Genomic DNA, 6,000 nt, shown 5'->3' with positions numbered 1-6,000 from the left:
TCATTCTGTTCCACACCATTGCCACTGACCCTGCAATGTCCTTGTGCCTACTCAGATCTCTCTGAGGATGGTTCAAACCTCTTTTGGTTGCTAAAAGAGCTACAACAAGAGCTGGGGGCTGTGCTGCAGCCATTATGGTTTTTGACACATTCAAACCATTTTGTGTGGATTTCACAGAATCAGCTTGGTTGGAAAAGACCTTCAAGATCAGTGAGTCCAACCACAACCTCACACTGACACAACCCAACGTTTCCATATAATATTTGTATACATCTAAAAAAACACTTGTGGAAATTATGTCCTAACACTGACACTTGAAATCTTGTTTCTTCAAAAAGTGATAAATAACAACTAAAATTTAAACAATTCCATTTATTTTTTTTACTTCAATACTAAATTGAATTGATAAATTCTTGGGGAAAGTTCTAGTTCTGCAAAACCAGCACATTCCAAGGCATTTTTGTCCCATAGGAAAACTTTTATCTCCCTACATCCAGCAATTGTTCTCTTTTTCACTTGGAAAAGACCTCAGATTGATTACTTGAGCTTTCCTAGTCTGGTTTACATTTATTTCCAACAGGAAGATGCAGCTGTCAACAATTGAGTATTCTGCTGGTAGCTGGAAATTCAACCCAACATGCAATATCCTTTTCTAGCACATGGCAGGAATGGGAAGAGGACATTTTGGACAAATTAGAGGTTTTCTTCTGAATGTGTTTCACAAACTGGGTATTGTTGAATTGCCATGGCAATTATCTCCATGGAGTGTTCTAAAATATCCATTCCTAGGTACCAGGGTAAATGTTTCCAGTGTTGATCAGAGGCTCATCTGGAGACCCCCAAGGTTTCTTGGTATCTTAGGGCTTCAAAGAAGAATCAGCTTGGATGCAGCTGTGATTCCAGATTCCTGATGGGTTGTAGGAACTGTTCAAAGTTCACTTTAATTCACCTCCATAATTTTCATTCAGCAGGAAAACTTCAGGTATTCTGTTCACTTCAGCCAAAAGCAGATGATAAGAAATGGGGTGGGGCAGCTGTTAGAATTTCATGTAAATACCCCCAAAAAACTGAAGATCAAGAATGTAGAAGGGATTTTATTAAAAAAAAGGCTTTCAAATTGTAATTTGCAGATACCTGGGATTCCAAGCACTACTTCTAAAGGGTCCAGAAAACACCTCTAAGAAAAACAATCTGAGTTGTTAGCAGGCTTAAATCCACTATTCAGGCACCACACATCTCACAGAAAACCTGCAGTTCAACAACCAGCTGAAAACTTGGGCTGGGAACAGACTTGGAGCTCAGTCTGTGAGCAGTGTGTGTGTCTCATAGCTGAGCACCAGGATTTATTTCACAACCATCAGTCCAGGAAGGAGGGAGGGAGATCCCAGCACATCAGTGTGGGAAGCAGCTGGCTCCACTTCTGATTTTGCTGCTGCCACTCAGCTATTGTCTGAGTTTGAGATGTTGCTTCCCTTCTGTGTGCTTCTGGCCCTCACCAGCCTCTGAGTCTTGTTTTTCAGAATATAATTTACCCAAGCTAAGGGCTGCATCCTATTTTGAATTTATGTAAGGCCGAACACAAAAGAGCCTCACTCCTAGAATCTTAACTACCTGAATGTTTCTGGAATCTTTCCTCCTGTAACAGTCCTATCTATTTCTCTTGATTACAGAAGAAACAAAATTGGATTGTGATTATTTTACACACCAGCTATTGCCTTTTTTTTCTTTTTTCCCTGCCTCTCTTTTTTGTTTTAGTGCCAGGAACCCAACCATTCCAGCACTTCTGTGATTTTTATGGACTCCAAGACACTGAACTCCCATCTTTCCTTATGACTTTCTTTCTGTTTGCTTTGGGAGACCTTTTTTTCTAACTAAAGAGTCACCAGTAAGAACTACCTGACTGGAGACTTTACCTTGCAACAGAACAAAACCCCCTGCGTGGTCCCAAGCAGGCAAGGGAAAGTCCTATCTCTGGAGTTCTGGGGGTTGTTGCAATGGGAAAGACCTTGAGGCTGTGCTGTGTTGTCTGCTCTGTGCATAAACTGTGCAAGAAAACAAAGAGAATTATCACTACTGGATTATTTGCCATTTTTCCCTTTCAGCAGAAATTAGAGTTAGCAGCTCTAAAGACAAAGCAGCTGTACTAAAGGATGAATAAGAGCCCAGTTCAGAAGGGACTCTGTCCCTAAATACACCACTCAAAGCCTTCAGGTTTGTCAGCATTCCCTCTCCTCTGGGGATGACCTCCAGGAATCCTACAATAAAATGCTTCCATCCCCATCCTGATGGACTGAGCTCACTGTGAAATGACTCTTTCTGGGAAGCCTCTCCCTTGTTTACTGCAATTCCTTCTTTTCTGGAAGAGGCTGAAGGATTGTTCTGGCTCTTGTCAGTGTGACCTCAGATCTCTGAGTTATTTGCTGTCATTGGGAGGATTCAGCAGCAAGGTCAAGGAACCACAAGGAAATGGCTCCAGGTAGAGGGAAATGATCACCTGGCCTCTGTGTTGAACTTACTGCTTGAGCCAAAGTGCCCAAATAGAGCTGGGTAAGAGATCTGCATTGCACAACATGTCTCACAGGGAAAAGGTGCTTTGTTGAATTACTGAAAGCAAATAAAATCCAGAAAAGCCCAAATTGCAATCCAGGATCAATTCTTTCTCTCAATGGGAATTCAGTGAGGAACTGCTACTTGTTTTACCAGAAACTATAATTTATTTCCTTAAAATCAGAAGGTATCGGCTAAGGAAATTTATTAAATTAATCACCTTGTTTTCCAAAGCTTTTCCTTTCTATGACAAGGTATTTAAACCATTTCAGCCCTGACTACCAGCAAATGTTTGGCAGAGGCCCCTTTCAGAAATCTCCACGAGGGGTTGGGGAGGAGCAGCTGGAATGTTTCACAGCTGCTTTCTCACTTGGTGATATCTCACTGAACTCTTAAGTCTATCCAGTACTTAAGGAAGGATTTTTTGCAGTGATTTGCCTGGGCAGCTTTGTCCACTTCCCTGATGAAAAGACCAGGAGAATAACCACCTTGATCTTCTCCCAGTGCCTTTCTTTTTTTCAGGTGTTTTCCCACACTCCTGGGCTGTGACCTGGTTCTGGTATTGCAGAATTTGTCTGAATTACAGACCTCTGAACTGCTGATCTGCCAGGAGTTCACTTCTGATGTGGCTCAGCCATCAGCACACCCCTGCATTCCTGGGGAAGGGCAGAACACAAGTGTCCAGACAAAGTGTCCCCAAAGTTTCTGATGGAGTCAAAATGTTGAAGCAGTAGCTGCAGAAGATGCCTCATCTAGGACTGAGACTTCTGGTCCAATGTAAACCTGTCAGTATTTTTTTTTTTAAACTTCATTTGAATGCTTCCCCTGGCTCAGTGCTCTGGGTGATGTGATTCTGGGTCAGGGCTCTTCTGACCCAACACAAGGAGCCCTTAAGCTGGATTTATTGTGCTGGTGAATCATGACCTTGGGGATTTGTAAGAGAAATGAGCTGCAGCCAAAGATTTTAAGGCAATTTACAACTGGAATCTTGGCTACACTTGAAAACAACAGCAAAACTCTGTATGCTTTTTGGGGGGGGGGACACAAAAAACCACTTGATTGCTGAAACATGAACTTTCTGTAGGAACATAGTGGCTTGAATTTCTGGCCTCCAAGGAGATGAATATTCATTCCCTAAGAATGATGGAGAGCCCATCCCACCCTTCAGCTGTCAAAGGGGCTGGAGCAGACTCACACCAGGATGCTGAGCATCCTAAACCCTTCCCCTTCACACATCTTCACTGACAAGGCCACTCTGACCACCTACTGAAAGTTGTGGCTCCCTCATTCCCCCTGGTTCAAACATTAGCAAGGAAACACTAAAATGATCTTTGCTCTGGAGAAGGTGCTTAAGCCTCCTGTATCTCTCATATGTCTCCTTCTAACCAGTGACTAAAGGAGCCTGAGGTGGATAAAAGCCACTTCTCTCATCCATCCCTCAGATTGTCTTCCCAGATATTTTAAAATAATCTTTTTGGAAAAGTAAATAGAATGTGGCTTGTATGTAACTGCAGGATGCAAAGCACCCCCATCCACATCCAAAGCTTTCATGGCTATTGGCACCCTTAGAAAATTTCCCACTGCCAAATATTAAGAATTATTAAACCATCTGAGTTACCTTTAATATTACTTTGATTAAAACAGGAATTTTGTTCCAACCAATGCATGATCTTAGCTAGAAAAGTATCTGCATTAATAGACTGGGCTGATTGACTCAAAGACAAGTTAATCACAGAATATAATGCAGAAAACCTTTTTCTATTTGAAGGAGGATGCTACAAAAGAAAAGAAAAAAAACCCCAGGTGTTATCTCTTTTCAAGGGATGGTACTTCATTCAACATGAAACAGAGCTTAAATGAAATGAGGAGAGAAAAAACACTAAGCACAGGGAGAAAAAGCAGAAAAAACATTAAAAAAAAATAAAAGGCTGACAGTGAATGAGTATTTTTTTGCTGGATCCTTCAAAAGTATCCAGAGGGGTGATGGTAATACTGACAGATGCAAGAAGAAAAAGGACAGAACTGAGCAGTGCTCCATCCTCTGCAGGTTTAAGGGAATTTCTGCAACCAAGTCAGAGCTGGGCTCTGATTTATACCAAGAAAAGGAAATTCTTAACCAAAACAGCTTCTGTGCAGCTACCACAGACTCCCTTGTAATTGTACTTGGGAACAAGGCAAACCCAAGGCCACAGCCTGAGCAGGCTCAGCTGATCCCTGCTTCCCACTCAGAAAAGGCAAAACATATAATTTCAAAAACTAGCTTCAAACTCCAGTTCTGCTCTGTGTTGATTTCTCTTCCAGGGCACATATGTGGGTATTATATGTAAATAAATAAATAAAATTAAATTAAATAATATTATATGTAAATAAATGTAAATAAATAATTATTATCACCACGTGTGCCATGCCAAAGGCCAGAGAGGGCTCCCACTGAACTTCAGAGGAAGATTTTTGGTCCCCTTTTACTATGACAACAGCCTGGGTCTCTGGGGAAGTCTTACTGAAGGGAAGAGCCACTTGCTCCAGTATGGGAACTGGAAATCATTGCCAGGCTTGACCTCTGAGGTCCTAAACTGTGCTTTTGCTAAAGGAATTCACCCAGAAAAGGGAAAAATTGCAAGGCAGCTTTTCCCCAGCCTCCTGTGCAATGTCTGCTTAAGACTTCAACAAAACTTTCTGGGTCATTCTCTTTTATTTCAGTGTACAATCTACCCCAAACAAAGCTACAGGATCTGAAGAAAATGATGCATGAATCAGATCCATCTAATGAATATCACCTTGCCCTCTGTGTTTCCTGACACTGCTTGCACAGAATAGAAAATTCCAACACTCCAGTTCTATTCATGCTACCAAAAGCATTGGATATAGTGAATTAGTTGGATACCTGCACTTTGCTCTCTTATTGCTCTTTCCTCATTCAACCTTTTATTTATTCAATAGCAAAATGAATGGCACAGGAACCAAACACCACTTCACAAGTGATATCCCTCCAGAGCTTGGTATGGTTTGATTCATTTTTAAATAGATCTTCAACTCTAGGTCAGGCAAACTGTGATTATGACAGCTTTTTAGAATCATTTCAACATCTCACATAAAAAGGGGTTTGAGTCCCTGCTTCACATGGAACATCACTTTTATTGTCTGTATGCCAGGTCTGGACATGACTGAATTTTCTGCCTATCAGCCAGCCCTGCTCTAAACCACTATTTGACAGTAAATAAAAAAGAAAATTTCTGTAAATATCTCAAGATCTGTGGATGTCTAGGAGTACAGTTGACTTTTTTTTTTTCCTCTTTTTAAGGTGCATCAGTACATAGTTTATGGTCTAACCCCCAGAGAGACACAACACGTTTAAAGCCTTTGCAAGGTGCAGGCATTTTACAGATTTGGATTGTCCTGTGCTCTTAAAAACCCCAAACAACACTAAAGACTTATTACCACATGTTTTCTTGG

The sequence above is a fragment of the Calypte anna genome, chromosome 11 (genome assembly GCF_003957555.1).
Source record: "Calypte anna isolate BGI_N300 chromosome 11, bCalAnn1_v1.p, whole genome shotgun sequence".
NCBI classification, from domain to species: domain Eukaryota; kingdom Metazoa; phylum Chordata; class Aves; order Apodiformes; family Trochilidae; genus Calypte; species Calypte anna.
The sequence above is the reverse complement of the archived record's forward strand: the minus strand, read 5'-3'. Positions refer to the sequence as shown.